The 10,369-nt window shown below is 37.4% G+C and overlaps 1 non-coding gene across 1 annotated transcript; it reads left to right on the top strand.

Moving 5' to 3' along the window:
• The first annotated feature begins 230 nt into the window (after positions 1-230).
• On the top strand, positions 231-338 carry LOC127742312 (small nucleolar RNA R71). The gene has a single exon (XR_008003500.1). It is a non-coding gene; the product is annotated as a small nucleolar RNA R71 (small nucleolar RNA).
• The last annotated feature ends 10,031 nt before the right edge of the window (positions 339-10,369 follow it).

Here is a 10,369-nt window from a genome sequence, read left to right as displayed (position 1 = left end):
GCATTCAGAGCATCAATTTCAAGAACTCCCTTCCTTTGAGGCGTCCCATTACACACAGAATTCCTCTTAGAAGTATACATGAATTGGTTATTTGCAACCATGTCAATGAGTTCTTGAGCTTCTGCAGGCATTTTCTTTAGGTGAATGGATCCACCTGCAGAATGGTCCAGTGATATCTTAGAGAATTCAGATAGACCATAATAGAATATATCCAAAATGGTCCATTCAGAAAGCATGTCAGAAGGACACCTTTTGGTCATCTGCTTATATCTTTCCCAAGCTTCATAGAGGGATTCACCATCTTTTTGTTTGAAGGTCTGAACATCCACTCTAAGCTTGCTCAGCTTTTGAGGAGGAAAGAACTTAGCCAAGAAGGCTGGACCAGCTTATCCCAGGAGTCCAGGCTATCTTTAGGTTGTGAGTCCAACGATGTTCTATCCCTGTCTCTCACAGTAAAAGGGAAAAACATGAGCCTGTAGACTTCAGGATCTACTCCATTAGTCTTAACAGTCTCACAGATCTGCAAGAACTCAATTAAAAACTGGTAGGAATCTTCTGATGGAAGTCCATGGAACTTGCAGTTCTGTTGCATTAGAGCAACCAGTTGAGGTTTCAGCTCAAAGTTGTTTGCTCCAATGGTAGGGATTGAGATGCTTCTTCCATCAAACTTGGAAATAGGTGTAGTGTAATCACCAAGCATCCTCCTTGCATTATTATTTTTGGCTGCCATCTCCTCTTCTTTTTCGAAAATTTCCGTAAGGTTGTCTCTGAATTGTTGTAATTTAGCTTCTCTTAGTTTCCTCTTCAGATTCCTTTCAGGTTTAGGATCTGCTTTAACAAGAATATTCTTGTCCTTTCTCCTGCTCATATGAAAAGAGAAGGGAACAGAAAATAATAATAGGGATCCTCTTTACCACAATAGAGGGATTCCTTTATGTTAGTAGAAGAAAAAGGGAATAAAAGAAGGAAAAGGTAAGAATCCAAACACAAGGGTGAAGATACGTTCAGATTTTTGAGATGAAGAGAAGCGTTAGTAAATAAATAAATAAATAGAAGAAGATGAAAGGGAGGAGAATTTGAAAATTAATTTTGAAAAAGGGTTAGTGATTTTTGAAAATTAAAAGAAGAATTAAAATTAAAATTAAAATTTAAAACAATTAGTTAATTAAAAGAATTTTGAAAAAGAGGGAGGTAATTTTTGAAAATTTGAGAGAGAAAAGTAGTTAGGTGGTTTTAAAAAAAAGATAAGATATAGTTAAAACAAACAAAAAGTCAACTGGTTAGTTGAAAAAGAATTGAAATTTAATTTTGAAAAGATAAGAAGTTGGAAGATATTTTGAAATTAAATTTTTAAAAAAGATAAAATTTTGAAAAAGATATGATAGAAAAGATATTTTGAAAAAGAACTGATTTTTAAAATTAAAATTTGTTTACTTGACTAACAAGAAACTAAAAGATATGATTCTAGAATTTAAAGATTGAACCTTTCTTAAAAAGAAAGTAACAAATTTCAAATTTTTGAATCAATCACATTAATTGTTAGTAAAGTTTTCAAAATTTTGTAATAAAGATAAGAAAAAGATTTTGAAAATAAATTTTAAAAATTTCGTAAATAATAAAAAATAAAAAAGATTTGATTTTTGAAAAAGTTTTGAAAAGATAAGATTTTTAAAATTGAAAATTTGACTTGACTTATAAGAAATAGCTAAGTTTTAAAAAATTTTGACTAAGTCAACTCAAGTTTTCAAAATTTTGAGAGAAATAAGGAAAAGATATTTTTTTTATTTTTGAATTTTTAATGATGAGAGGGAAAAACATAAAAATGACCCAAAACATGAAATTTTTTTGATCAAACCCAATGATGCATGCAAGAACACTATGAATGTCAAGATGAACACCAAGAACACTATGAAGATCATGATGAACATCAAGAATATATTTTTGAAAAAATTTTTGATGCAAAGAAAACATGCAAGACACCAAACTTAGAAATCTTTAATGCTTAGACACTATGAATGCAAAAATGCATATGAAAAACAACAAAAGACACAAAACAAGAAAATTTAAAGATCAAACAAGAAGACTTACCAAGAACAACTTGAAGATCATAAAGAACACTATGAATGCATGAATTTTCAAAAAATGCAAGAACAAGATGAATATGCAATTGACACCAAACTTAAAACATGACACAAGACTCAAACAAGAATCACAAAATATTTTTGGTTTTTTTTATAGTTTTTTTTTTGGATTTTATTTTGTATTTTTCGAAAACATTTTTTTTTGGAAAAAGGAAGTAATGAATCCAAAGTCCTCAATCAAAATTCCAAGAATCATATAATGTTAGTCTAATGCTCCGGTCCAGGAATTAGACATGGCTTTACAGCCAATTAGGCTTCAACATGTTACATGAAACTCTAGAATTCATTCTTAAAAACTCTGAAAATTTTCGAAAACAGGTGATAAATTTTTGAAAGATTTTTGAAAAATTTTTGAAAATAAAAGAAAAAAGAAAATTACCTAATCTGAGCAACAAGATGAACTGTCAGTTGTCCAAACTCGAACAATTCCCGGCAATGGCGCCAAAAACTTGATAGGCAAAATTGTGATTTCTAATAATGGCATTCATGTTCGTTCTCTCCCTGGTAATGGCGCCAAACACTTGGTGCATGATACCATGGTCCAAACATAACTTCACAACTTCGCACAACTAACCAGCAAGTGCACTGGGTCATCCAAGTAATAAACCTTACGTGAGTAAGGGTCGATCCCACGGAGATTGTTGGTATGAAGCAAGCTATGGTCATCTTGTGAATCTCAGTTAGGCGGATAATAAATGGTTATGGAGTGTTTGAATAATAACAATAAATAAATAGAAAATAAAGATAGAAATACTTATGTAATTCATTGGTGAGAATTTCAGATAAGTGTATGGAGATGCTTTGTCCCTGTTAGATCTCTGCTTTCCTACTGCCTTCCTTCAATCCTTCTTACTCCTTTCCATGGCAAGCTGTATGTAGGGCATCACCGTTGTCAATGGCTACATCCCATCCTCTCAGTGAAAATGGTCCAAATACTCTGTCACAGCACAGCTAATTATCTGTCGGTTCTCGATCATGTTGGAATAGAATCCATGGATTCTTTTGCGTTTGTCATCACGCCCAACAATCGCGAGTTTGAAGCTCGTCACAGTCATTCAATCCCTGAATCCTACTCGGAATACCACAGATAAGGTTTAGACTTTTCGAATTCTCATGAATGCCGCCATCAATTCTAGCTTATACCACGAAGATTCTGATTAAGGAATCCAAGAGATATGCACTCGGTCTAAGGTAGAATAGAGGTGGTTGTCAGTTACGCGTTCATAGGTGAGAATGATGATGAGTGTCATGGATCATCACATTCGTCATGGTAAAGTGCAATGAATATCTTAGAATAGGAATAAACTGAATTGAATAGAAAATAGTAGTAATTGCATTGAAACTCGAGGTACAGCAGAGCTCCACACCCTTAATCTATGGTGTGCAGAAACTCCACCGTTGAAAATACATAAGTGATGGTGGTCCAGGCATGGCCGAATGGCCAGCCCCCAAAATGTGATATGAATTTGAAAAAAGGGAGAAGGGACCAATGGTCAAAAGACCGAATGGTCAAAGACGTCTAATACAGTAGTAAAATGTCCTATTTATACTAGACTAGCTACTAGGATTTACAGAAGTAAGTAATTGATGCAGAAATCCACTTTCGGGGCCCACTTGGTGTGTGCTTGGGCTGAGCTAGATCTTTACACGTGCAGAGGCTTCTTTTGGAGTTGAACGCCAAGTTGTAACGTGTTTTTGGTGTTTAACTCTGGTTCGTGACGTGTTTCTGGCGTTTGACTCCAGAATGCAGCATGGAACTGGTGTTAAGCGCCAGTTTATGTCATCTAATCTCGAATAAAGGATGGACTATTATATAATGCTGGAAAGCTCTGGATGTCTACTTTCCAACGCCGTTAAGATCGCGCCATTTGGAGTTTTGTAGCTCTAGAAAATCCATTTCGAGTGCAGAGAGGTCAGAATCCAACAGCATCAGCAGTCCTTTGTTAGCCTTCTTTTCAGAGTTTTGCTCAAGTCCCTCAATTTCAGCCAGAAATTACATGAAATCACAAAAAAACACACAAACTCATAGTAAAGTCCAGAAATGTGAATTTAGCATAAAAACTTATGAAAACATCCCTAAAAGTAGCTAGATCCTACTAAAAATTACCTAAAAACAATGCCAAAAAGCGTATAAATTATTCGCTCATCAAATTACTTCATCAAAAGCTGGCAGTAAACCCTATCAATTAGAGGTAAAATTGTCCATGCATAAGTATGTTAATAGTCAGAGTTAATTGAGTATATTAATTCAATTTAATGCAATTATTATTAACCTTCTGTTGATCACTCATGAAGGTTTCCCTGCCAATTGTCTCAGACCCGAAATAATCAATTAGCAGCATTAGAAACCAAGTCCAGGTATCTTTCGTCTCTGACTCTACAACGGCATAGGCGATAGGGAGCATTTGATCATTGGGGTCCCAACCTATAGCAGTCAACATCTGCACCCTTGAGGTGTTTTGAGAAATCAGCCATCTAGCCCAATGAACTTCCTACAGTGCACAAAGCTTTTTTTGCAAGTGTCTAGGCATACATAAAGTCTTTGAAATATGCAGTAGTTGTTCAAGGATGAGCCTTGCTGCTCAATCTCAAAATCAGGGGACCTTTATACCTTGAGCATCACTGATGATCCTGGATTAGCACGTAGCAACTCTAAGCAGTAATCAGCAATCCTCTTGTACTGCTTCCTATACTCTCCCTGTATGTCATCCAACGCAGCTTGCCTTGACCTAGCTGCCATTGAGGTTGTAACTGTCAGATTCCACTTTTTTTGTGCCTTGTTCACCAATTCCTTAATCTTAACCTTCGGATTCTGTTCCACCTTCTTCTTAAAAGCTCCACTCAGCCACGGAGTATGCGTTATCCCAGCCCTATGCGTCTGGCCACAAGTATGCTTAAGGTTCATGGACCGAAGCTGCCAAGTTGCTTCCTCTCTCATCTTAGCAGGATATAACCAAAAGGGAAAACCAGGCTGACAAACAGCCCAAACTCTAACCAAGTCAAGTTTCGCATACCTGAGTCCCCTTCTTGTTTGTACTGCATATGATGTCACAGTGTCTTTAAATTCCTCTCTTGAAGTAAACACTGTTCCCACCTCCCACTTGTAACTAGTCATGTCTTTAACATCCTTATGAATTAGATAGCTCCTTGTCTCATAGTTATCTTCCCCTTGTCCTTCCTCATCATTTGAACCAACACCAACCTCATACTCCAAATCCACTTTATCGCTATTGAAGCCTTCCTCATCACTAAAATCACCATTCATAACCCCTTTGCCTTTATCAACCCTCTTACTATCCTTAGCACTTGTCTCATCCTCAAACCCACTCTCATCATCATATTCCTCTTCACTATTTGTAAAATGAATGTCATCTACACTATTAACATCAAGATCAAACGGAATAAACTCCTCATCATCGCTGTTATCATTGCTATTTGTCTCATCCCGTTCATTTTCAGCAGCCACATCTATTTCTAAGTTTTCTCCTTCATTACCTTGTTACACATCATCATTTTCCACCTCTTGACCTTGTTCACCCTCATAAACCACCAACTGATTACTGGGATTGTTCTCTGTTTGGCCTCCAACATCAATAAACCCAGCTTTAGGAAATTTTTCTGCATCCTCAACCACATGCACCACAAAAACCTCAACATGGCCCCTCAAGTTCGCTATTTTGCACATCTTAAGTGCATCTTTATCCGTAGCAAATAATTTTAGAGCCTTCTCTAACCATTCATTTGCTGGATCCTTATACCACAGAGCTGAAATGTTTTCCTTTGTATACCCAAACTGCCTTAGCTTTGCATATATCTCAAATACAGACCAACAATCACTCTCAACAATTTCAATGAGTGTCTTTTGTCCCCCAATATACTGTAACGTCCCATCTTGATATCCGAATCGACCCTATGGTAGACAATCAGAGCAAAGCTTCCCATTTCTTAAAGAGACAAAATAATGTAAATCAAACCCTCGCAGTTTTAGGATACTAAAAGAATCTATTCAAACATTATTACGTTCAACCTAAAAAAAACCCGTAAGAAATGCTACATATATACCTGAATAGCAATGACAATGTCGGACCGACCTTCTTCCTCACTGTTGATAACGACGTCCAAATGCAGTTCTGATACTCCTCCGGTGATGACAGACCACTGCTAGGGCATCATTGAACATGAAACATCACCTTTGAAGTGTGTAATGACAAATGAGATAGTGAATGCCTTTTGCAGAAATGAGAAACGAAGCATTAGGGAGCCTCAGGAGTAAATATGTCCAAAATTTTTCGTAGATGGGGGGAGGACGATTTTAACATGTTTGTAAAGATTGAGGATGATTTTAATAACAAAAAAAGATTAGGGACAAAATTGATTTTGACCTGAGACCTTGGGGATGAAAAAAGTACTTACCGCTTGATATTACAAACACAATTATTTCAAGCAAGGAAATCGCAAATAGAAAGCAGATACAACAATTAAACAAGTAGTAAGTAGTTATGCAATCAATTAGGCATTCCAAAGAAAACACACCGTCGTACATCCCCAACTCGAGTAATACACAATCATAATCATAATCAAATAACATCCACACTGGGGTTTATCCACGGGGCAAACTCATCCAGAACTTTTACCGTGTCCGGCCACATTTACGACAAAGGGTCAGTAGAGTATCGAGTCTCAACCTGGAGCACGTAGTGGCTAGCCACTGCTTTCCCATAGCGAAAGTTGTATCTTAAATATTTGGAAGTTCAATAATCACATTATCAATCATCAATCATATACATATACATACTCAGCCATAATTCAATATTAATACAGCTATTTGGCTCATAACATAATCCACAACCAGCCATAATTTATTATCACATATAGCCGTTTGACTTATATCATACACAACACTTCCACCATCTTCTTCAGCAACTCATACAATCCTCATTGATCATGATTCATCATAAATTTTCCCTTTACTTCATTCAAAATTTACCACCTCACAGCCCTCACTATGCTTCATTATCCAAAAACTACCTATCAAGTAGTAAACAAGAGAAAATACAGATTTGAATGTTGGAGGAATGTATTAAATCAGAAATCATAGTTGCAGACAAACGGGAGCTCGTGTACGCGAGAAGCATAGCCCATAGCATATGCTCGCATCGCGTGCCCCTTCTCGTGTACGCACCCTGGCAAAACTAGACTTCTCGTGTACGCATCATTGGTACACGTCCACGAGTTCCTCAACCCGAATTGATTGCTCGCGTTGCGTGCCATGTGGTCGCGTGCGCAACCAAGAAAATGCCACTCTCTCGTACGCGACACACACTTTGCGTACGCAAGACATTGAGGCCGTTGCCATTGGTCGCATCGCGTGTGTCCCTCGCGTACGCATACATAACAAAAGTTTTATAAAACTGCTATGTCCAGAATTTTCAGTTTTGTTTACCAAACTTTGACTGAGTATAACTTCCTCATTTTAAAACATTTTCCTCCATTCTTAGAACGACATAAACACCTCGAACCAAGTTTTATTTCTAAACAAGTTTGACATAAATCGGGGGTTTAGAGACCAAGTTATGCTTTGTCAAAGTTGGGCCAAAATCACAATTTTCACCAAACTTGCAAACCTTCAATTTTCAAAACATACAACTTGCAAACCCTTTTAAAACCAACCCAAACTTACCAATTCAGCATTAACCACATTCCCATTTCCTCATACAACCCACAACCTGCCAACTTCCTCTATTTTCATCAATCTCAAGTTCAATATCTCAATTTTACAACACCATACCATATCAACATTATTCCATACCTCAATTCCAACAATAATTTAATCGACCACTATACATACAAATTAACATCATTTTCACCATTAACATGGTACCAACCACAATTCAATCTCACTAACCATTAAACATACACCAAGGCACACATATCATACATACAAAGTTCCATCAAAACCTCCAAAATTACTGACCACATACATAATAACACAATCCATCTCAACCAATCAACACATCAACAATTCAATTCCTATCCAAGGGTCACTACCCTGAGTTTTCACATTAGATTACATTTTAGATACAACAAACCGAAACCATACATTGGCCGACTCTCCTCTCAACCCGGAACACCTCCAATTCAACTTTTCCTCAACTTTCAAGGCTTCAACACTTTACCAACAGATTTTTTAGGATAATGCTCTATTTCTAAGCTTCTCAAAACCTTAATCAAGCTCCAATATACATATAAATACTACCTAATCTACAATACCACATTCAAACATAACAACTTAACACCCATACACAGTGAATCAGGAATTCCATAAGGGTTGAGAATTCTTACCGTACCCAAGGATCAAAGAGGCAAGATTAAGCCTTCCTTTTAAGGTAATTGGATCCTATAACACCAAAGAGTTTAAAATCTCAACACTTTTATCCAATAAATTTCAAAATTAAGGGCTGGAAATTTGGAGAGAGATTTGTGGTTTACCTCTTGAGTAACCTTGTGGGCTTTGTAGAGCTCGACGCCCCAATCGCGTAGTCATAAATGGTGCTGCGATCGGAGCTCCGGATCAAAAGTTATGATCAAATAAAATTTGAGTTGAATTTAGGCAAGGGTTTCAAGCTCCCCCTTCCCCTTTTAGCGTGTTTGATGATTTACTGGGGAAGGAAGGGTTGTGCCCTTTATTTAATTACCTATTGGGTTGGGTCAAGGGCTTAATACGGGCCCGGTTGGCTTGGTTCAGCCTGTTCGGACCAATTTTGGGCCAAATTCTTTAAAATTAGTGTTAAAATTCTTGTTTTAATTTTCTTTATCATATTAAACCATAAAAATCACTTTTCTAATTTTCTAGAATAAATTTTAATTAATGAGTTAATTATTTTTTAATTATTCGAATTTTACATTCTACCCACCTAATAGGAATTTTGCCCACAAAATTTGAATTCAGTTATCTGAGAATAAGTGCGGGTAGTCTGTTCGTATTTCTGACTCAAGTTTCCAAGTATGCTCCTCAATACCGGATCGACTCCATGCCACTTTAACAAATGAAACATCTTTTCTGCGTATCTGTTTAATACTCGCGTCGTTAATTCTGACCAGGGTCACCTGGAGTGTCAAATCTTCCCTTAACTAAACCGATTCAGATTCTAACACATGGCCAACATCAGGATATATCTTCGAAGCTGCGACACATAAAATACATTGTGCAAGTTCGAAAGGTGAGGTGGTAGAGCTATTCAATACGCCACTGGTCCAACCCTCTCAAGAATCTGAAACGGACCGATGTATCAGGGATTCGGTTTCTTTGTCTTAATCGCTTTACCTACTCCTGTTGTTGGAGTAACCTTAAGCAAAACATGATCTCCTTCCTCAAATTTCTAGGGCTTCCGCCTCTGATCGGCGTAACTCTTCTGACGGCTCTGAGTAGTGAGCATCCTATCTCGAATTTTCTTGACCTGTTCTGTAGTCTCAGCCATCATCTCAGGCCCTAATAAGCTTTCCTCCCCAGTTTCATACCAGCATAGCAGAGGTTGACACTTTTTGCCATACAGAGCCTCATACGGAGCCATTCAGATGCTCGCATGGTAGCTGCTATTATATGAAAACTCCACTAGTGGCATATACTGATCCTAGCTCGCCAGCTGGTCCAAAACACAAGCCCTCAACATATCTTCTAGGGTTTTGATCTTCCTCCCAGATTGACCATCTGTTTGAGGATGGTAAGCTGTACTCAAGCTTAAGCAGGTTCCAAAAGCTCTCTGAAATGCACCCCAGAACCTTGAAGTGAAATGGGGTCTGTGATGAGCGGATAATTTGTACGCTTTTTGGCATTGTTTTTAGTATGTTTTTAGTATGATCTAGTTAGTTTTTAGTATATTTTTATTAGTTTTTAGTTAAAATTCACTTTTCTGGACTTTACTATGAGTTTTTGTGTTTTTCTGTGATTTCAGGTATTTTCTGGCTGAAATTGAGGGACCTGAGCAAAAATCTGATTCAGAGACTAAAAAGGACTGCAGATGCTGTTGGATTCTGACCTCCCTGCACTCGAAGTGGATTTTCTGGAGCTATAGAAGCCCAATTGGCGTGCTCTCAATGGCGTTGGAAAGTAGACATCCTGGGATTTCCAGCAATATATGATAGTCCATACTTTGCCCAAGATTTGATGGCCCAAACCGGCGTTCAAAGTCACCCTCAGAAATCCCAGCGTTAAACGCCGGAACTGGCAC

The sequence above is a fragment of the Arachis duranensis genome, chromosome 9, assembly GCF_000817695.3.
Source record: "Arachis duranensis cultivar V14167 chromosome 9, aradu.V14167.gnm2.J7QH, whole genome shotgun sequence".
In the NCBI taxonomy this organism is placed as follows: Eukaryota; Viridiplantae; Streptophyta; class Magnoliopsida; order Fabales; family Fabaceae; genus Arachis; species Arachis duranensis.
Note: the sequence above shows the minus strand (reverse complement) of the source record. Positions and strands in the feature narration are given on the sequence as shown.